We start from the raw sequence: 23,114 nt of genomic DNA on the forward strand, positions 1-23,114 counted from the left end.
CAAGAGTCTGTCTAGACTCAAATGGCTCTTTACCTCAGCGAGGTCCCAGGCGAGAACCCTGGACCTCAAGTCCACGACTGGAGTGATGCATTCTTCACTTGTTGGTCAAGTCACTTGATAAGATGAGAATTGTGGATTTTTATTGAGTTGCTAAATTCGGAAAGCTGGTCCCGAAACAATATCATAGAATTAACTTTCTACTCATTTCTATGTTAATCTTATGATTAGAAAGAAAGAAAGAAAGAAAGAAAGAAAGAAAGAAAGGAGGAAAGAAAGAAAGAAAGAAGGGAGGAAAGAAAGAAAGGAAGGAGGAAAGAAAGAAAGAAAAGAAAGAAAGAAAGAAAGAAAGAAGGAAAGAAAGAAAGAAAGAAAGAAAGAAAGAAAGAAAGAAAGAAAGGAGGAAAGAAAGGAGGAAAGAAAGAAAGAAATGAGGGAGGAAAGAAAGAAAGAAATGAGGGAGGAAAGAAAGAAAGAAATGAGGGAGGAAAGAAAGAAAGAAAGAAAGAAAGAAAGAAAGAAAGAAAGAAAACCCATATACTTCTGACTGAATTCAATAAAACACTTCAAGATTAAAAAACAACAATAAAAGCCCTCAATTCTTTCTTTTCAGTCAGCTTGGTTCCTATTTCAGCATAAGCAGAAACTCAACATAAGCAGATGGCCAGCATGTACCCCCATCCTGCTCTTCGCTGGGGTTGCGTTGGGGGGCTCAGCCCAGAGGGGCAGCACGGGGCCTCTTTCTAAGGACTCAAATAGATCTGTGTTCTCATTTCTTTCCCGCAGATTCTCCTCCCCACCTCTGGGTCAGGGACTCATTTTGTTAGCTGGGGGTAAAGAAGTGCTTTTTGCTCTCTCGAATTTACACTTTCTCTAGAATGTTTAGCTTTGTAGTGGATCCTTCCTGTTCTAAGGGCACAAACTTTTGAAATTCAAAAGCCAGGAAGTGACCTCTTTTGTCTCTGCCTCCCGCTGCCCATCCTGGCCCTGAGGCCTCCTTCACTGAATAGAGGGAAGGAGCAGGAGGGCTGGGTGAAGGAAGTACCAGTTAATATTTCAAGACTATCATCTTGCTGCACTTGGGCACGGGGTTCTAAAAATACGATCTATAGAGCTGGGTATGAATGGCTGAGAAATAGTTGAGACTTGCTGCAGGAGGGGGAAATCCCTAGGGTGTTTGGCATTTTTCCCGCTTGGAGGTGGCTCCTGTCAATCAACACCACGTCTCTTGTCATTGCTGACTCTGTCCCTCATATCTTTACCAAGCCCCCAATCAGGGACACTGAAGGGCTGTGAAAAGAGCTAAACGCTAACATGAACTGGACAATTACTAGGTGCCAGGCCCTGTGCCAAGTTCTTCAGACCTACCATCTCACTGAATTCTCAAGCCCCACGAGACAGATACCCTAGGATCCCTCTTCTATCCAAGGGCAATCTGAGGCACAGAGAGGTTAATTAATTGGCCTGAATTCACACCACATGCAGACATTGGAGCTAGGATTCAGGCAGGCATGGGAGGTCTAGAAGAGGCTTGATTTTGCCTCCTAGTGTATCCTGAGGGAAAGAAGGGGACCTGGCCAGCCAGGCAATCCCAACAAGCATAATGGCTGTCTTGCCCTGGGGCCTCGAGGCAGCCTTTCCAGCATCTCTACAGCTTATCTGAAAACACTATTTGGGTTGCTTCCGAGGCCCTGGAAACCATGTTGGAAATAGAGGAACTCCAGGAAGCTACCAATTGTCTTTGTGCTATGAGTGACTCAGTCCCTTGGCCTCCGAGCCAGAGGTTTTAATACTTATACAATGTTTGCTTCCTGAGACTGTCAGGCCATCAGGCTCTGACAGACTGTTGGGAAATGCAAGGAACATCAGCTGTCACCCGGGCTCCCCTTGACTTACGGGTTTTCAGCATCAGAAGGGAAGGCATATAGAAAATATCTCGTCTAGAGCTTTCCTTTTTTTTTTTTTTTTTTTTTTTTAAAGCTTCAAACCCTTCCTTGAAATGATGAAATGGCCTCTAGGTTGTATGGATTCATTGCAAACCATGCCTGGAATGCAAACACACAGTGACCTGGGAGTTATTCAGGGAAATCCCCTAGACCAGGGGATGCTTGCGTTGGATGGGGCTCCCAGACACGCTTTATTTGCGCGGCGCGGTGTTTGTTTTTAAATCCTTCCACATCACCATGGCTCCCACCTCTTCCTTTTGCCTCACCCTTGGCCAGCTTCTCTCCCACACTGCCAGGCACTTGAAGGCACTGGCGTTGTGATCACCGCCCAGGGCCCACACAGCTGCTGTGACTGAAGTGATGGAGGGTCTGACACGCCACCTACTTGTGACCCCCTCTCTCTCCAAGCTAGCCCTCAGGACGGACACCTTCCTTAGGCTCCTTCTCCTCCACATTTTACAGATGCAGCATGCAGCCCTGAGGCTCCGTGAGGGGAGGAGCTCGCTCAGGGTCTCTGCTACCCTGGCCACATCAGATGTTCTCCAGCAGGGAGATGTTCTCCCTTCTGATCAGGGACCGTTTGCCCAAGAACAGGCCAAAGTCAGGTACAAGTGACACCAAAGCCATCCCAAGCAGCTTCGGTGCTCAGGGGGCAGAGGTCCCCCAAAGCCCCCTCTCTGGTGTCCAGAGTGCTTGCCTCACTGCTCCAAGTTCGACAGGGCTCTCTTGGATGACCTTGGCCATCATCCATTCACCTGCAGGCGCGCTTACTACACAATAGCACCCCCCCCCCCCAATCTGGGCTGTCAGGCCTTCCTTTCCCCAGGCTGGGAGAATGGCTCACCATGGTTCTACTGTGTCTCATCTGCTCCCTCCCTCCCTCTGTCTTTCTTTATCTCTCAGTCCCTCTCTCCTTCTCTCTTCCTCTTCCCCCTCCCCACCTTTCCCCTGTCTTCCTTCCTGCTCTGTCTTACCAAGATCTCTGTTAATAGCTGGTTCTTCCCTGGGAGGTGGAACCAGTTATTTTTTGTGAGGCCTCAGGCAGGACACGCCCCGTTCCTGGGTTACTGTTTTCCCATCTATAAAGGAAAAGGTTTGCATTCTTGGATCTCTCAGTTTCCTTTCGGAGCCAATATGCTATGCATATTAAACACAAGTGCAACACAAAATGCCTTCAGGGGCCAGGCAGGTAATGTCAGTGCAAAATCAATCCAAGGGGATCAAACTGACAAGATTGGCTCACCTAATGGAGAAGAAGCTGCTAGGCCCCAGGGGATTATTGTCCTGCAAAAACATGTTAAGGTCCCAAAAAGGCGTATCTGTGGCGGGATATATTCTGCCTGTGGGCCACCAGTTTGGGATCCCTGCATCCAGGCAGATAGATGACCACAAAGTCACTTCCAATTGCCATCTGAGAAGTCACATGCTCACCATATGCCTGTAGGATCTGGAAGAGTAGAATATTCCTAAAATGAGGTCTTGCAGAGCCCCAGGCTGGATAAGGGAGCACCATATAAGCATGTCAATCTCAAGGTCCTGGCTACATTACTTCCTCAGGGACGGGCCTGGGTTTTCAATTTTTCTGACCATGAACCACTAGAAGAAATTACTTTTGCAAAATGACCCAATACACAAATACGTGAAACAAAATTTTCGCAAACAAGACTTATTTTTAGTACACATGATATGTACTGATCTTTTCTTTCTCTATTCCATTCCATTTGAATACTTCATGCTATTTCATTAAAAAATGTTGCTTGCCACCCAGTAATATGTATAAGTTCAGAAATGAAAAGAATGATGAAGATCATTCTAGGTTTGCACTGTCCCACAGGCTAATCATCCTTCAAATGTGGCCAAATTAAATCAGTTAAGTAAAATTAAAAATCCGGTTTCCCAGTCACACTAGCCATATTTTTTTTTTTTTTTTTTTTGGGACAGAGAGAGAGAGCATGAACAGGGGAGGGGCAGAGAGAGAGGGAGACACAGAATCGGAAACAGGCTCCAGGCTCTGAGGCATCAGCCCAGAGCCTGACGCGGGGCTCGAACTCCCGGACCGCGAGATTGTGACCTGGCTGAAGTCTGACGCTTAACCGACTGCACCACCCAGGCGCCCCAACACTAGCCATATTTTAAGTACTCATGTGGCCACATATGGCAAGTGGCAATTGTATTGGACAGCAGAAATAGAACATCGTCATTAGTGCAGAAAGTTCTATTAGGTGTCTTTACAACAAGCCTCGCGGTTTTGCCAAGAAAAGAGACCAAGGCCCATGGCCCTTCAGAGAGAGAGATTTGAAATTGCGGACGTATGGGTTGGGGACAAATGGAGGTAGCCTTAAAGATGTCTGCCAGGGTCACACGAGGAATCAGGGTGAAGAGTGGGTCCTTGCAGGTTTATCTTCACTATGGGACCCGCAACTCGAAGGCCACATCTGCAGTCCACAGGTGAGGTGGTTGGATTAGACTCTTAACCTTCACAGAAAAACAGAAGCAAATTTTCATGGCTCTAGGTGGTATTTATGGAGTAGTTTCTGTGAGCTGGAGCAAAAACAGGCTATGGAGCCTGTCAGATCTGGGTTCAAATCCAGCCTTTTCCTCTCGCAAGCTGTATGAGATCGAGCAAAGTGCTATGCCACTGAGCCTCAGTTTCCTGACCTGTAAACTGGGAATGGTATATTTGCCTTTCAGAATTTTTGAATGGAGCAGAGGTGGCGTAAATGGCTCCTTTCTTCCTGGAAGTGCTTTGTGCCATATCATCTGGTATATTGCAAGTGCTAAGCCAAAGCTTGCTGTAATGATAACGATAACAGCAATAATAATAGCAAAGCTAAATATTGTGGAGATGTAAAGATAAAGTAAATACATCTCCTACTCTATAGGAAATTCCACGATGGAGTAGGTAAGTTTTTTTTTTATTGCATCTTTTTAAAGATATGTTTTTAACGTTTTATTTATTTTTGAGAGAGAGAGAGCATAAGCAGGAGCAGGCAAGGGACAGAGAGAGAGAGAGAGAGGGGAACAGAAGATCCGAAGCGGACTCTGTGCTGACAGCAGCAAACCCGGTATGGGGCTGGAACTCATAAACTGCGAGATCATGACCTGAGCTGAAGTCAGAGGCTCAACCATCTGAGCCACCCAGATGCCCCCAAATTTATTAAAATTAAGTTTATTTATTTTGAGAGAGTGAGTGGGGGAGGGGCAGAGAGAGAGAGAGAGAGAGAGGGAATCCTAAGCAGACTCTGAGTGGCAGCATGGAGCCTGACGCCAGGCTCGAACTCATGAGATCATGACCCAGCTGAAACCAAGAGTGGGTGGCTTAACTGACTGAGCCACCCAGGCACCCCTTTTATTACTGCGACTTTAGTGCCAAACCCAGTCCCTGGGAACTAGTAGGCACTCAATTCATACTTGGCAAATAACAAATAATGAAAATATGTCCCTAAATGCTACAGCCTAGAATTTCGTAAAAGAATCAGAGAGGTCTAAAAATGGGGTGCTGACAATCTTACCAATTATTTCTGATTGAAAAGGGGATGGGGAAAGAAAGACAACTGAGGACGGGGCATTTTGTACTTTAAAGTAGGTTGTTGATACATGGTTATCTGGGATGAAGAAGTCAAGACACGGTAAGTAACCAAGAAAGAGAATAAAACGACTAAAAGATAATTAGGGGGAAAGATGAATACATTTCTTTCGGAGAGAAAAGGTTTTATAAAAACAAAGATCCTCTCCCCGCCCACCCCCCCCTTCCCCAAATCAATGGGCAACAGTTGCTTTTTTTATCTTCAGGAAACAAAGCATTGTTCAGAGTTTAAAGTTGAATCTGTTTATCCAGGGGGATGCGGGGGCAATGTTTACTTTCTGTGCGTATCAGCAAGTAGTTCTCAATTACGGTTTGGCCCGTGCAGAATGCCCTGCAAACAGCTTTTCCCGGCCGCAAATGTAGCGGACATCTGTTGTTTTGCTTGCTCAGCATCTGCTCGGCTTCTTCTGGCAACACAACCTCGTTTTCCCGTGGGGAACCCGCTCCGTGGGGTTTGGGTGGGCTGACCCTCTTCCAACGCAGGGTCGGGAAGGAGCCTGGGCCGGCCAGGCAAGAGAACCCCAATTCTCTCCCACGTGACTGGCAGGCACGTGACCACGTCATCTCCGGGGATTTCTACAGGAGCTCTCCCAGAAGCCATCTGGGTTGCTAAGCTAGGGGAAGGCGGTCCGGGGCTCCCGATGCCATCTCGCCCCCCACGTTGGGACAGCCTAGTAGATAGGGATGGAAGGAGAGGATGAACAGATCCCTGAATCTATCACCTGAGTCTGTGGATCCAGATGGGCCCGAAGCCGGCGGCACATCTGAGCTTCCCAATTATACGCACCAATATAGCACAGTCTTTTTCTAAAACAATTATGAGTGAGCTTGAGTTGTGGTTTCGTCACATGCAGCCGACTACTTTATGTCTTAATTAATCACAGTTTTCCCTCTAAATCATAATCTGCCATCGATTTAAGTTAAACACATTCCAGGACCATTTCATGCCAGACCTCATGTATGTGACGTGATCCCGGCATCTCGCTGAGGGCACAAGGACGGATGAGGTGGACACGGTCCCCTGTCCTCGTGTGACTCACACTCCAGCAGGGAAAATAGTGGGCAAAGTGCTCCAAGAGAGGAAGAGGAGTCCGTAGCAGGCACCACTGTTGTGGTCTCAACAGCCATTCGTCTCTTCATCTGCTAACAGAACCTCCCTCTCCCGCAGGAAACCCATTTTTGTTTATCCTCCCCTGAGCAGCCATGTCTTTCTGTCTTTCCTAGACCTGGGGAGGGAGTCCTTATTGGTGAAACTGGCTCTCATAACCTCATTCCTTTGCCAGCTGATTGACCCAGGCAGAGGCATGTGACGGACTCCTGGCCGAAGAGACAGGAGGGGAGGTCAGGTGGAAGCCCAAGGTTTTCCTTGCCCTTCTCAGCCTCTGGACGGTTTTGTCCGCCTTGGACGCTGGAACTGCAGCCCTGCCTCCCGCAACAGATCCTGAGAGGAGCCACCTACACTGTAAAGAATCTGGGTGCTTGAGGAGGCTGCTGAGCCTTTAAATCGACCTGCGTGGATCTGCTATCACCCCTCCCCTCCTCTGGCCTTTCTCTTCTATGAAACAGACATGGCTAGATTCTTGAAGCTACTTTTAGTTGGGGGCTGTCCCGTATGGCTGCAGGCACTCTACGGAACCAAGGGTGCTATGCTAAGGAGCCTCTGAGCAGTCGAGGAAGGTTTCTGGAGCCACTCTGGGGATGAAAAAGTTAGCCAAGCAGAGGAGAGGTGAGACAAGGTGGGTGTGGAAGTCAGTGGTGGAAGTGAAACTGGAACGGATGTCTTCATGGCGGTGCTTTTTGCTGGATGTTTCTCAAAGTGATCAGCCAACTGCCTGCTTCAGAATCCCCTGGGGAGGGGGTATGGATTATCAAAATACAGATTCCTGGGCTTTACCCCATACCTACTGAATCAGACTTTAAGTTTTAAACAAGCTCCTCTGGAGAGTCTTTTCTTAAAAGACCGAGAGCCCTTGGGTTAGTGACTAGAAGACTCACCCACTCTTTGGCACCGCGATGAGAATGTTAGAAATCTTGATATCTGATACTAGTGCACATCAAAAGTGTTGTCACAGATAGATTTATGCCAATATCCTTCTGAGCATTACAAAGTGTATTTTCTCTGATGTGTTTGCCAATCTTCACAGATGTTTAAAAGTCAGCTGGCAATGAAATGACGTCCTAATACAAATAGATTAGCCTCCTCTTAATTCATTAAACCCTTTTCTTTTCTAAAGTTGTCATTTCTCTTAGGAAGAGCTGTTTCTGGTCTGTTATTAGAGCTATCACCCCCCCGCCCCCACCCCCCCCCCCCATCAGGCAGAGATGAACAGTGGTGGCTGCGTGGGCAGAGAGATGAGCAAAGGTGTTTCCTCTCTCTCTAGTGTATTCTGAGGAATGCGCTTTGAGGTCTCAGAACCAGCTTGTCACATGGTCACTTGTCCAAACCAGAGTCAGTTCTTGGACACGACAAACCCTGAAACTCGTGGGTTCGTGGAAACTCTCATAGTCTACCCATTACCAAGACATATAGATGGATCCCTTACCGAGCTTCCCAGTTCAGCCTTTTCCCTCCATCTCTACCAGTCCTGTCCCAGCCACAAGCATCTCTCTCCCCTGGCTTCCATCGCTTTCCTACCACACATCTTTCCTAGATCAGTGGCTCTCAACGAGGGGCAATTCCCTGATCCCCCTGACCCTACACACTGGGGGGGGAGGGGGCATTTCAGTGTCTTGACTGAATTTTAGCTCGTGTTTTTGGATTCAACAGCAGAGTCAGGACTAGAATCCAGGACTTCTGATGCCAAGTCTAGTGTTCATGCCATGGCCGCAGGATCCACGGTACCAGAAAAAAGACCTGAGCTTAGGAGAGTGGACGGGATGGGATGAAATGGAAATGGGCAGTGCAGGCAGAAGAGTCAAGCAGACTGCACGAGCAGGGAGGGGGCTTGGTAGCTGGAGGTACAATACACTTGGCTAGAACGGCATATACAGAGAGCACAGTGCATTTAGATCTCAAGAGCAGCTGCTCAAAAGTCCAGGAGCCCACAGAATCCGGTTTAACGTGAGTTAATTTGAACCAAGAGCTCCTGCAAATACAGTCTTAAGGAGGGGGTTAAAATTCTGCACCATTGTAGCTCAAAAGCAGCCATAGACAACAGGAAAATGAATGAGCATGGCTGCGTTCCAATAAAACTTTATTTACGAAGATAGGCAGTGGGCCGGAATTAACCTTCGAGCCACAGCTTGCCCACCCCTGCTACAGATTCATTCAGTGGGCTAGCAGAAGTGTGTGTGTCTATGCTCAGCGTCCTGATGCCACCCATGTTTCAAAGCCAGCTCAGAGGTTGTCTGGCTGGGTATTAGACTAGATGATTTTAAAGCTCCCTAGCCACTATGAGATTCAAGGATGCTTTGGCCTGATTTTACCTCAAGGATAGAGAGGTAGAATCTCCACCTCCAATTCAAGCTATGTTTGGAATGGAAACTATCCGCCAACAAAATGCCTCCAATTGTAATTGCCAGTTCTATAACTGAGCATATGTTGGTGGAAGCTTCAATTCATAGTGAGCCAGTTAAAATGCAAGGAAGGGACAGCTAGCAGATCTTTCGAGTTAAGAGTCCAGGCTGTTAATTACTTCTGTAAAAGAAATACATAAACATGCAGATGGCAACTGTAGTAAATATGATCATCTACATATAAATATCAAAATCCAACCCACTCCTCAAGGCCCATCTCGTATGCAACATACTTCTAGAAATTCTTCCAGATTCTCCCCTCACTTTCCTCTAAATATGAGCTCTCTTCTTTAAAAACTCATGGCATATACTCCTTATGACTAAGCAGTGGTTCTCAAACTTGAGCAGGCATCACGCTCCCTAAATGTCTTGTCAAAAGACAGATTGCTGGGCCCCAATGCCCCGGTTTTCCATTGAATAGGTCTCGCGTGAGGCTGAGAATTTGCATTTCTAATGAGTTCCCTGGTGATGCTCCTGCTGCCGGTCAGGGGACCACCACTGACCTAGAACATTTTCTAGCCTATAATGGCGTTACTTGTGCTTGCTTTATTTCCCTTAGCAGATTTTAAATTGCTTGAGGAGAAATGCCACAGCCTAGAGGATTCTTGCGGGTCCTCGCCAAACATTTAGACACGCCCGTGGGATGAGGTGAGGAGTTAAGTTTCTGGTCAGGATGAACTTGACAGCTGTTTCCTACAACAGGTATTTCTTGAGCCCACAGAGAAGGCAAATGCAACAGACATGTTCCCAAGAAGTAACTAGGAGCCAGTACAGGAAATTTCTGTGGCTAAACCACGCTGTAATAGAAATCACAACATGGTCAAGTTCAACATTCTGGTGGAAGACCAAAACCCAAATGAAATCCATCAAATGGTTATGTAACTTTTCCTATACACAATGTGGTTACTGGGTAGGGGTGGGTGTGTGTGTGTGGGGGGGGGGGACGCAAAATGACAAATACCAGAAACACTAAAGCTCAGCTCAATACCCTTTGTAAGGAATCAAAAAATAAAAGCACGTTAGGGATCAAAATGTGGCTTTATTTGGAGTCAGGGTCTTTAAGGAGGTGATTAGGTTAAAATGAAGCCATTAGAGTAGGCTCTAACCTAATAGACTGATGTCCTTATAAGAAGAGGAGATCAGGGCAGAAGCATGCACGCAGCGATGTGAAGGCACAGGAAGAAGACAGCCGTCCACAAGCCAAGGAGAGAGGCCTCCAGAGAAACCAACCCTCATGACCCCTCGATCTCAGACTTCGAGCCTCCAGAGCTATCGTAAGATAGATTTCTGTTGTTTAAGCCACCCACGTGGGGTATTTTGTTAGGGTAGCCCAAGCAAACTTATATAGGCTCCACAGCAGTATTTTAAATAATATAAAGGGTATAAAAGCTGCCAGGGAATCAAAATTATGCAATGCCTCTAGAGTACAATATGCCCTGCACCACCTCAGCCCTAACATCTCTTGCCTGGAGAATCCCAGCAGGTCCACACCGGACCTTCTCCTCACCCACTCTCCACACAGTAGCCACAGAGATGCTTTCAAAATGCAAATCTGATGACGCTTCACCTTGACTCCCACTACCGCCAATGGCATTTAACACCATTCAGTGGCTTCACTTGACCTTTGGGATAGAGCCAGACTGCCTGCCATGGTCTGCAAGGCCCTGCGTGGCCCGGTCCCTGCCAGCTTCCCCCATCTCTTCCCAGACCCTTTTCCCCTCTGGCAGTGCATGACAGCCACACTGGCTTTCTTCCTTTTTCCTCAAATGCATCCTGATCTTTCTCAACACCAGAGACTCCCAGTCTGAAACAGACACGCCAGAGGGGCTTCTGCATTCGGACGGGTGACATTTCCTGGAAAACGCATCTTGAGGCAGATGGCTTCCAGCAGGAAGAAGTCCTGACTGCTCTTGCCCCACTGCCTTTGTCAGGCTAGTCACCAGCAGAAATCATCCAAAGAGCAGCTGAAAAGTGTCAGAGCTTTGAGGAAGGGGCACAGTAAAAGGGGAGGCCTACTGAGATGGACGCAGGATGTCCTTCCCGAGCTGGACACAGGTGTCACCAGGTACCACTCACCTGGGAATTGTAAAAGGAGCTGAGGGGTGAAATTCTGGGCCTGTTGGCCAAAACAAATCACCTGCTCTGACGAGAGTGATGAAAGGGTTCTTTCTTTATGGTCTGGCTTGTCCACTGCCCTTCCAGACACAAAGAGAAGTGCAAAGCCTCTATCCTGTGCTTGCTGTCCTATGTCTCTTTTTATTATCACTTAATTGTAGAGACCACGCTTTCTGAATGAGAGACTGAAATACATGGTTGGACGCATGGCCTAACAATGGGATGAAATATTTAAAATGAGGACAACTGAACATAAGGACACTAAACCCGCAATGAACTGACTCTTTTTACCTTGCCCTATTTACCTATAACCCAAATAAAGCTGGATTTGCCTTTGCTCAACTGCTGTGCAGAATTGTATTAAATTTTAATGATTAAAAGACACATAGCCAGCAACCAAAAGTAATAAAAAAAAAAGCCAAATATATGCTGGCTTCTCTTTCAAAGAATAGCCAAGGGAAAAAGGCATCTACTTAATAACTAGCAAAACAGAGGCTACCCCAAAGGCTTTCTCATTCACTGCCTCATTTGACTTTCACCAGACATGGGAGTCAGGAGAGGTGACGGTCATGTTGCCCATTTTATGGATGAAAAAACTGAGGCTCAGGGAGGTGGAGAGATGTGGCCAGACTCCTACATATGCCTTCTGACCCTAGTTCAGTGAACTTTCTTTTCTACACTTTTGCACACACACACACACACACACACACACACACACATCACACACTCACAGAGACCACTAGGCTCCCTTTCCACTATTCTGCATCCTAAAATATTGTTTTTTGTTTTTTATTTCCTGGCACTGATGTCAGAAAAAATGATTATTGCCAATATAGGTTCAAGAAATCCCAAGAGATTCATTAACATTTGATTCCCAAACCCCAGTTAAACGTGTTGCTCAGAAAAGAAGGAGCAAATGTCAATGAAACATACAAGCATTTTTGCTCTCTCAGCCTCTCTAAGCCAGATTAATGCTTCAAGAAAAAAAAATCCTACCAGAATACCTCTTTTCTAGCCAAAAAGGCATTCTGTCCCCAGTCGACTCCAGAAACCGGGTACAATAATTAACATGTGGGCCACAGGCCCAAACTCATTGGCATAGGACAGATTCTCAGATGAGAAACAGAGAAGCCCCAAATCCCACTCACATAAAGGCCTTATTGACATTATCTATTGAAAAGAATACAAATTTCAAGGGATACAGGCAGAGAGAAACAGAATTTTGGCTACAGAGGAAGTAGGTGGGGAGCAGGGGGAAACTTCTCCCCTATTTCAAAGCCCCTACATTTTCACCAGAGCATTCTCTAAGTTCACACAGTCAAATGGACTTTGCCACTGGCTAAGGAGCATTTCCCCATAGCACTGATGTCACAGAAGCCAAAATAATCCAGGCCAGCAAACACATTCCAGTTATAAAACAGAAGGTTTCAGAGAGCTCCCACAGGCAGATTAGCTATGTGTGACGCTCAGGTGTCCTGGACGTGGGGGCAGCCACTCAACCTGGGGCTAATACCAAAAAGAGAAATGACCTCAGTAAGGGCAATGGCATTCAGATCCAGAAAACCCAAGAGAAGACAGTGGTTCGATTATTAGAGGGAGGGGGACAGAGGAGATTAGGGCTAAAAGCTCCATGAGAAGCCAGAAGTCTGAAAAGTGCCAAGCAAGAGGACGGACACAGGCATTCATACCATTTGCTTCCGGTCTCTGTGCCGGGTACGGGACGCAGAGGGCTCTGGAGCTGGAGGACAATTCTTGCCTGTTAGATAGTTAGCCTATTTGTGCTTCAGATTCTTCTCAACCTGGAGGTACAGTCAGAACGCCAGGTGGTGAGCCAACAGAGGGACCATAAAGAATAGCTATGAATACAGAGCGTCTCAGACTTCCTAAGGACAAGGTGTCCTAAGGTTTTCTTGAGTCCTTTGACCCCCAAAGCTTTTCCCAAGTGAGCACGCTACAATGACACTAGCATTACCCTGGTGTCCCTTTTCTGGTACCCACCGAGTCCAGGGAAGACCAGTCAGCGCAAGCAGATTTTAAAGGCCATGCCCTGAAGCTCATGCGTGTTGGTGTAGTCATTTATTTGGCAATAAACTTGGGTAATTTCTTGCAGACTGGGTAATTGCTATGTGTTAAGGACTAGGGATGCACTGGTGAATAAAACCAGCATGCTTCCTATTCTTTGCGCGTTCACAATTCCATGGGGGAAAATACACAGTAAGTCAATAAACAAATAAATAACTACAAAGTAGGACTAGTCGAAAGAAGGAAATGAGTAAGGGGTGGGGACAGGTAATCTGAAGATAAAGCATGTCGGCTGACACTGCAAGAATTTGAAGCCAGCCACGGCAGACCAGGGAGAAGAAGAATGTGGGTGGAGGAACAGCATGAGCAAGGGCCCTGAGGCTGGGAAGCACATGGCGAGTTCAAGGGGGCCAGTATAGCTAGAACATCTGGGTCAGGGAGAGAGCTACACAAAGTAACTTGCAGAAGAGACTCTTAAAAGATACAGTTGAAAGTTTCCCAAGCACTTTCCCAGGTGTTATTACAGTTGAAACAGCCCTTTGAGGTAAGCGAGGCTGATAGATCTATTAGGTTGATGAGGATCCTAGCAGATATCACAGAGTTCATAGGAGAGTTGAGATTTGGAGTCAGTTCTTCTGTTTCTAAGCTTAGGAATGTTTTAAAAGGTCTCTCTCTGTCTCTCTCTCTCTCTTTATATATATATTTATACATATAATGTATATTTATATAATTGTTATATATTTATATACGATATACAGTTATGTACCTATATATTTATATATCTATACCTAGTATATATTTACATACCTATATATTATTTATATGTAAAATTTAGAGTATAAAAGTTTATACATAACTATATATACATATATATTTATATATACACATATGTATATGTATATATACATATATACACATATATATGTAAATGTGTGTACATATATTTATATACGTATTATATATATACATAATACTTATTATATATATATATATATATATATATATATGTATATACACACACATAAGTTGGGTATAAATTATAAATGAAATATGTAGGGGCACCTGGGTGGCCCAGCTGGTTCAGCATCTGACTTTGGCTCAGGTCATGATCTCACAGTTCGTGATTTTGAGCCCCGTGTTGGGCTCCCTGCTGACAGCTTGGAGCCTGGAGCCTGCTTCAGATGCTGTGTCTCCCTCTCTCTCTGCCCCTCCCCTGCTGGCGCTCTCTCTCTTTCTCAAAAATAAATAAGCACTGAAAAGGTTTTAAAAAATCATGAAATACGTAGATCTTAAAAACAATGCTTTGACAAATGCATAAACCCATGTAAACAACATCTACAGTCAAGATTGGGCAGTTTCCACCACTCCAGATAACTTGCTGCAAGCTGTTGCAATCAATCACTCCTTCCCCAACCGGAGGCAAACAATTATAATTTCCACCCCCATAGATTAGTTTTGCCTGTTCTCGAACTTCATATAATGGAATCATACAGTATGTGATCTTTTACATCTGGCTCCCTTTACTTGGCATGCTTGTGAGATTTCATTTATGCTATGGCTCGTATCAATAGTTGGCTATTTATTTATTTATTCATTCTGGTGAGTAGCAATCCACTGTGTAAAATGTAACACAATTTGTTTATTTTCTTGTCTGTAGATGAACATTTGGGTTGTTTTCAGCTTTGGGATGTTATGAGTCAAGCTGCCAGGAACATTCCTGCACAAATCTTTTTTTGCAGATGCATGTTTTCATCTCTCACGGGTAAATACCTAGGGGTGGGGGTGCTGGATCATAGGTAGGCGTGCGTTCAGTTTTTAGGAAACTCACGGGCTCCCAAAGTTGTACCATTTTACATTCCCACCAACAATGTGTGAGGAATTTTAGCCATTTTGGTGGGTTTAAATTGGTCGTTTTAAGTGGCATCTCCCTGATGAGTAATGATGTTGTACATGTTTTGTGTGCTGATTGACCATTCGTATATGTTATTTTGTGAAGCGTCTGTTAGAATTTCTTGCCTATTTTTTTTTTTTTTTTTTTTGCTGCTTTTAGGGTTCTAAGGAGTCATTGCCTACCTCAGGGGCATAAGCTATTCTCTTATATTTTCTTCTAGGACCTGTATAGTTTTAGCTTTCAGTTTATTTAGGTCTCTGATGCATTTCAAATTAATTTTTTGTGTATTGACTAGTGATGGACAGATTTGTCAACTATGAGGACTCCTGTATTTTTATTTCAGTTTTGACTTTGAATGGCGGCATAACTTGCCTAAAGTGCACACATCTTAAGTGTAAAACTCAAAAGGTTTCCACATACGTGTACATCCATGTAATAACATTCAGATCACTTGAGGACTTGTTTTGAATGCCCCAAGTATTTGCTAGCCTCTCTATATTAGTATTACATTTAAGTAATAGTTACGGTAGCTTCTGGCCATACTGAATTTTCTCCAGCATGTAGATTTGACAGAATATTATGCATTTGAGGCTTAGCGCACGCATGGATTTATAAGCTCCAGCAGTAACTCTCCGGCTCCCTCCTGGTCTGTAGCATGAAGTTGGGGAGGAAATCTATCCTATGGACATCTGACTTATGGCTCCTCTCCTCAAGGAGCTTATACGCTAAGAAGAGTGCTAGGAAATGCGCATGAAGAAACCATGTTGATCTCCAGCAAATGACCTGTGACCATAAGAATGTTTTAAATCAAGGGCCAGGGACTTGAGAAGAAGGAATGAAATCACTTCAGGGGTGGATGAGAGGAGGCTGGACTGGAAGAGTCTTTTAGCTTACAGATGACTAGGATTTTGATAAATGGGAATAATTATAGGAGATAGTTGCCAAAAGGAAGAATGGTTAAAAAAGAAGTGCCCTAGTTAGGATCCTTTCTGTTGTAATTTACAGAAACCCCGCTGAAGTGTAGTTTAAGCAAAAAGTGAATTTGTTGGTCCTTCCAACTGGGAGGTCTGGGGGCTGGGGAGTGGTAGGTAGCCTCTGACTTCAGGTCTGGCTAGATTCGGGGGCCTTACTGTATGGTCAGAGCTATGACTTTATTTTTCAGACAGCTTCTTCCTCCCACACACTGGATAAGAATGGCCACTGGAATCCCTGGGCCCTCCCAGAATCTCCTCAGCTCAGCAACCTCAACGAAACGAATATTTCTCCTTCCCAATGGCTCCCTGCTCAACTTCAAGGAATACTCTGGTTGGCTTTTCTTGGGTCTAATGTCCACTGATGAGCAATCTTTGCGGCCAAGGTAGATGGGAAACTCTGATTGGCCAGTCTAGGTCACATGTCGTCACCTGGGGGAGCCGCAGAACACTACAGCTGACAACCATTACATGCCCCAGCATGGAATTGGTGGGAAAGAATCAGAGGGAGGGATGGTAACTGAACAGACACCTGGCTACGGTATTTCCTTACAAGGGAACGGGGGCTTTGAGTAGGAAGTGTGAATGGGGAGCAAAGCAGGAGGAGACTCCGTTCTGGACAGGAAGCAGGGGTGTGGAGTACCACCCTGAGTGTCTTTTCCCAGTATCGTTCTCTATAGCCCAAGAGCCGGCTACTGAACAGATCCCAGGGCAGCCTGGGCAGCCTGGCATTAAGTGGTCCCTTGGGGAGAGTGTGAATTATGGGGTGTGCTGACGATGACGATGGCACAAAGACTGGAGACAACTTTGTATAGGCCTTTCTGTGTCAATCTTTCCAGTGCATCTTGTGTATCATATTCGAAGTAAATTCCCCTTGTAGTTACAACGACGAGCTAAGGACTAGGCATTTCGGTGTCACTGTTGCAGTGTCATGTCAACGCTGGAAGAGATGGTGGAGATTATGTAGCATCGGGGTCAGCCAACTCTGGCTCGGGGGTTAAGTCGCTCTCCACTTTCATTCTGGTAAATACTTTAAAAAATTTTTTTAATGTTTATTTATTTTTGAGAGAGAGAGAGAGACACAGAGTGCAAGCAGGGGAGGGGCAGAGAGACAGGGAGACACAGAATCTGAAACAGGCTCCAGGCTCTGAGCTGTCAGCACAGAGCGCGACGCGGGGCTCGAACTCACGGACCGTGAGATCATGACCTGAGCCGAAGTCGGCTGCTTAACCGACTGAGCCACCTGGGCACCTCTAGTTTTGTATATAAATTCTGATTGGATGGAAGCCTCACCCATTTGATTACGCATTGTCTGGGGGCTGCTTTCATGCCACAGAGACTGTATGGCCTACAGAATCCAAAATATTTACTACCTAGCCCATTACAGAAAAAGGCGTCAACCCCTGGTCTAGTACGACATGCTCCCTACTCAATTAGTATTATCCTCTACAGCACTAATTTTATTTCTGACTCAAGCCTAGGATCAAAAGGGACCATTTGAGGAAAGTTTAGAATACTATAGTCGGACATATAATAAAGCATTCCTTAAATGTCAGCCAAACAGAGCCCTGGGTTATCAATCTATACCTTTGCTCCCCTTTCGCGATGGGATGACGAAGAGGCGAACTGCATCGTAACGACACTATGTGTCGATTAATTTGCGTGTTTATTGATTTGTTTGTTTATTTATGAGAGAGAATGAGTGGGAGGGGCAGAGAGAGAGAGGGGGCAGAGGACCTGAACAAGGCTCTATGCTGACAGCAGAGAGCCCGATGGGGGGCTCGAACCCATGAACCATGAGATCATGACCTGAGCCAAAGTCAGACGCTTGACCAACTGAGCCACCCAGGCGCCCCAATTACTTTGTGTATTTAAAAGAGGTTTCCCCCACACATTCAAATGGATTTCATCCCTTTACCACTATTAATCATTACCGGGCGTTTTCGTGTGCCGGGCACTGCGTTAAGCATCATACCTCCATTCCCTCGCTAAGCATTACCCCAATATTCCCATCTTGAGACAAAACTGCAACTTTGGGGACAAAGCAAGGCACCGAAGCCTGCATGGCTAGCGAGTGGCCGAGCTGGAATGTGAACCCAGGTAGTCTGACTCCACAGCTCAGGTGTTTATCAAATACACTATCTAGGCGGCTGGATTTGGTTAGTAACCTAGTTTTCAAAGTATCAGTTCCCAGTCCCAGAAATCAGAATCAGATAACAGGTCTACCTGTGGGCGTCAGAGCAGTAATGCACAGCGGGCTCTCTGTACCTCGCACCTCCCCTGCCATCCACTCACCCGGCACCACTGAGCTTAGCCTGCCTCTCACTGCCCGTGGGCTCTCCCGTCCATCAGGTATGTGTTGCCGAGGGGATAGTTCTAAATAATGCACAGCTCTGGTCAGGTCACTGCTTGGCTCAGAACCTCCCACAGCTCCTCATTGGCCATAGACTGTAACAAACACCCTCTAGACTGGCATTTAAAACTCGCAAAAATCTGATCCTCACCAACTGCCCAGGCTTATTTCCTCTCTGGCCACCTAGTCATACTCTACAGAGTACAGACCAACTGGACTTTCCTGACATTTCCTGAAACACTCTGCATCTATTTATTTCGTCCCCACCCCAGCCAAGGGCCCAGGACACAGACATTGTGCAACACGGACTGTGGAATTCATGCTGGAGAAGGATTGCGGAAGCCCATCTGGAATGCCCCAACTTTCCCTTATACTCTACCCAACAAAAGTGTATTCACTTTCCAAGGTCTTCTCGACAAAGGATGTCCCAAGTCTTCCAAAGGAATCTGGCCTGTCTTCTGCTTCACTCTTTCCTTCTCTCTCAACACCCATGATGGCTTCTCTAGTATTTCAGTCACAAACTTGTGTCCACCCTACGGTGACACTGGAAGGAGGCGATCCGAGGTCATGCTCTCTGTCCTGTGCATCTCCCACACCACAAGGTCTGGCATGCTGCTCTACCCAGAGCAGGGATTTGTGTCATTGCCCCAGTGAATGGGACAGCAGGGCTGGGCATCCAACAGGAGACTGACTGTAGGGTCAGCGACCGCAACCCACACCTTCCCCCTGTGATGCTCGTTAGTGTAAAATGGGGACAGATGGTGAAAAGGAGGAAGCAGGAAGGAGGGAAAGGAGATCAGGGTCAGATGGACATGGTTCTAGACGCCTGCCCTATACCTCCTAGCTCACGTGAGGGTGGCCAGGTGTCTTCACGTTGAACCTCATTTCCCTTTCATGAAAAAGGGGGGAATTAAATATTCCTTGTTCAATTCGTCCATTTGCATATTCGCTCAAGGTTTCATTACTTATGATTATTTTCTTATCAGAGTCGACACACAATGTCATATTAGTTTCAGGTGTACAACATAGTGATTCAACTTCTCTATAGATTATGCTATGCTCACCCCAAGGGTAGCTAATGCTATCACAATATCACTGACTATATTCCCCCTGCTGTGCCTTTCATTCCTGTGACTTACTCATTCCGTAACTGGAAGCCTGTGTCTCCCACTCCCCTTCGCTCATTTTGCCCCTACCCGCTTCCCGTTCCCTCTGTCAACCACCTGTATATTCTTTGTATTTATGGGACTGTTTCTGCTTTTTTAATGCTTGTGTCTGTTTTTCTTAGCTTCCACCTATGAGTGAAATCATATAGTATTTGTCTTTCTCTTACTTATTTCACTTAGCATGATACCTTCTAGGTCCATCTATGCTGTTGCAAATGACAAGATCACATTCTTTTTTGAGGTTGAGTAATATTCCATTGTGGATATATATATCTCACACCTTTTTTTTTCTAAAATTTTTTTTTCAACGTTTATTCATTTTTGGGACAGAGAGAGACAGAGCATGAACGGGGGAGGGGCAGAGAGAGAGGGAGACACAGAATCGGAAACAGGCTCCAGGCTCTGAGCCATCAGCCCAGAGCCTGATGTGGGGCTCGAACTCACGGACCGCGAGATCGTGACCTGGCTGAAGTCGGACGCCTAACCGACTGCGCCACCCAGGCGCCCCATCTCACACCTTTTTTATCCACTCATTTAACAGTGGACACTTAGGCTGCTTCCATATCTTGGCCATTGTAAATAACGCTGCCATAAACACAGGGGTGCATGTATCTTTTCAAATTAGTGTTTTCATTTTCGTCAGGTAAATACCCAGAAGTGGCATTACTGGATCAAATGGTAGTTCTATTTTTAATTTCTGAGAAACCTCCACCCTGTTTTCCATAGTGGCTGCACCAATCCACTTTCCCACCACTGGTCCACAAAGGGTCTTGTTCCTCCACATCCTCACCAACACTTGTTATTCCTTGTCTTTTTGATACAAGCCATTCTGACAGGTGTGAGGTGTTCTCTCATTGTGTGTTTTTAAAAAAATTTTTAAATGTTTATTTTTGAGAGAGAGAGAGCGTGCGTGCGCATGGGGGAGGGGCAGAGAGAGAGGGAGACACAGAACCTGAAGTAGGCTCCAGGCTCTGAGCTGTCAGCACAGAACCCGATGCGGGGCTCGAACCCACAGACCCTGAGATCATGACCTGAGCCGAAGTCGGATGCCTAACCCACTGAGCCACCCAGGCGTCCTCTCATTGTGGTTTTGGTTTGCATTTCCCTAATGATTAGTGATGTTGAGCATGTTTTCATCATTGCTTATTAAATGTGAGATTTGGGGCCAATGACTCAGTCCTTGGGCTCTAATTCCCTCCTCCGGAAAATGAGGGCACTATTACTACCTATTTCCTACAACTTTCAATCAAAGTTGTAAAGTGAGTTTCTGTCTGTGAAGAGTTTAGTTAGCACAGTGCCTGGTCCACAGTAAATGCTCACGTTAGCTATCGTCACTCTGGGTCAAGCACTGTGATGAGTCTGGAGCACCCGGCAAGTGAACAAAACAGACAGGCCTGTCATCATGTGGTTTACAGTCCAAAGACAGTAAAAGACAGAAACAAAGTACACATGCGAATGGATGAAACTGTTACCGACTGCGGTGAGTTCTGTGAAGGATGGTGAGAGCCAACATAACACAGGGAGTGTCTTAGGTTTATGATACAGAGAAGACCCACGTAGGATTGTTGTAAGGATTAAATAACTCGTATACGTAAAACATTTGCACTCAGCCTCTAGTTGGAAAAGAATGTCTCTTGATTAGGAGGAGGAGAAAAACGTGGTGGGGGCCTAAGAGATCTCTGATGGGGGTTGGGCTTCTCTTTGTTCCTGAAATGCTGCCTCCCAGGTCTCTCCTCTCTACATGCGAAGGGCACAGGCTCTGTGTCCATCCCTCGAAAGATGGATTTTTGTTCACTTGAGGTTCCTGCCCCATATAATCCTAGCATCACAGGCATTTCTGCTTCCAGAATAACTCATGCTGACCGTAAAAATATCTAATTTTACGGTTGCCTTAGATCGTCTTTGGACGGGCAGGGTCCGGATCCCTGGGCTGTCTCCCCAGATCTCAAAAAGCAGGAACAGACCTCAGGCTGCCTCTGCTCCAGCATGCTGAGAGCAGCTTGCTGAGGGAAGATTGGCAGCAGTGGGGTGTGCTTCAGGTGCTTAAAATAGATCAACTGTGTCATTAGACAGACTATTGCAAAGCAGTCGCTCCATTGCCCCTGCTGGTGCTGGTGAGGGCAAGAGATAACAGCTCATGGAGAAAGACCTGCGCTCTGCACAAAATTAAGCAGATGCGAGGAAGAAGGTTTGGAAAGGATACAGGCAGCAGAGAGTGGAATTCTGCCAAGAGAGGGTGTGGGGGCTGTTGCAGGAGCACACGGCTGTAACCGCGGCACTGGGAGCGATGGGACAGCAAAGCATAGCCTGTCTGGACCCTCGTCTGGCTGGTGATAAACTTAGTAGAGAGGCTAGGGACTTTTGGGTTGCAGGGCACATCCCCGTAGCACTGTGTGAAATCATCAAGGGGTCATTCATCCTCTCCGAGGGACACAAAGCAGATGTGTGGGGCTGACTCTGACACCTCCCCACTGCCACTTCAATGCTCTCTCTCTACCCTTCTGGCCACCCTTTCCTGGGCACGCTCTGGTTGATCACTGTCTGCCTGAATGCCATGCTTCAGACACAGCCTCATCGGGGTTCTGCAGAGCGATGCTACGATCTCCTCCTGTCCATGCAGCCTGGAATTGTGTCATCCGGCAGCCCACATTGCCCCCCTGCCTCCTACTGAACTTGAGATCCCCTCCTCCCCTCCTCCAACCTTTTACTCCAGTGGCTGCCATACTTCGTGTCGTAAACAGAGGGAAGTGATGGTAGCTGAGGAATGGAAGAGGTCCAGCCAGGCTTGGGAGGTGGGAGTGACCAGACGTGGACACAGACTGAACACGGGAGCGTGAGGAGAGGGAAATGCAGAACCCGAAGGAGGCTCCGGGCTGTCAGAGCAGAGTCGGATGCAGGGCTCGAACTCGTGTGCTGTGGGATCATCATTTGAGCCAAAGTAGGACATTCAACCCACTGAGTCACCCAGGTGCCCCAACGAGGACTACTTTTTAATGACTCACTTAGGTGACTCTTCTAGCGATCAACTATTTTCTAGAGTTGAAGTAGTTTTTCTCTATTTTTTCTTTTAAAGAGAATAAATTTATTAAATTTTAGGCTGAGTTTGAAGTGCCTGGGAACGTCCAAGTGGGCAACTTAGCAGACGGTCCAAAAGATGAACCCAGAACTTAGTAGAGAGCTCTTTGTCATCAAGAAAAAAGAGCAGGCTTTTCATTAATAAATGAATTCATCAAATATCTTTGGAGCACCTACGATATGTTAGACATTGTGCTTTGCTTTCTATGAATTATTTGCTACCTTACTCCTTCTAGAAGAATGAAGAAAAATTTGCTCTCCACTGAAGAAATTATGTTGGCATTATCCACTTACTCACCTTTGTTTCTCAAGCAGGAGAACCTTGTAATGACAGAGGAGAAGCCTTGAATAGCCATATGGGATGAATGCTACATGAGGTCAAGTTCAGCGATCACCTTCTGGCAATCACTCCTTAGCTGGGTGGGTATATAAACTGACCTTACCGACACAGAACTCATGCTGTTGACCGGATCTCC

The 23,114-nt window shown here is 46.1% G+C and overlaps 1 protein-coding gene and 1 long non-coding RNA gene across 9 annotated transcripts in view; both read right to left on the reverse strand.

Annotated features, from left to right (window-relative positions):
- ABLIM3 (actin binding LIM protein family member 3) overlaps positions 1-23,114 on the reverse strand; it is a 111,470-nt gene that overhangs the window by 80,673 nt on the left and 7,683 nt on the right. The gene's annotated exons all lie outside the window — the stretch shown is intronic.
- LOC123576629 lies at positions 15,159-19,453 on the reverse strand. The gene is made up of 2 exons (XR_006701512.1): positions 18,340-19,453; positions 15,159-17,074 (listed from the first exon to the last, which is right to left on the reverse strand). It is a non-coding gene; the product is annotated as an uncharacterized LOC123576629 (long non-coding RNA).

This window comes from Leopardus geoffroyi, chromosome A1 (assembly GCF_018350155.1).
Source record: "Leopardus geoffroyi isolate Oge1 chromosome A1, O.geoffroyi_Oge1_pat1.0, whole genome shotgun sequence".
Classification (NCBI taxonomy): Eukaryota; Metazoa; Chordata; class Mammalia; order Carnivora; family Felidae; genus Leopardus; species Leopardus geoffroyi.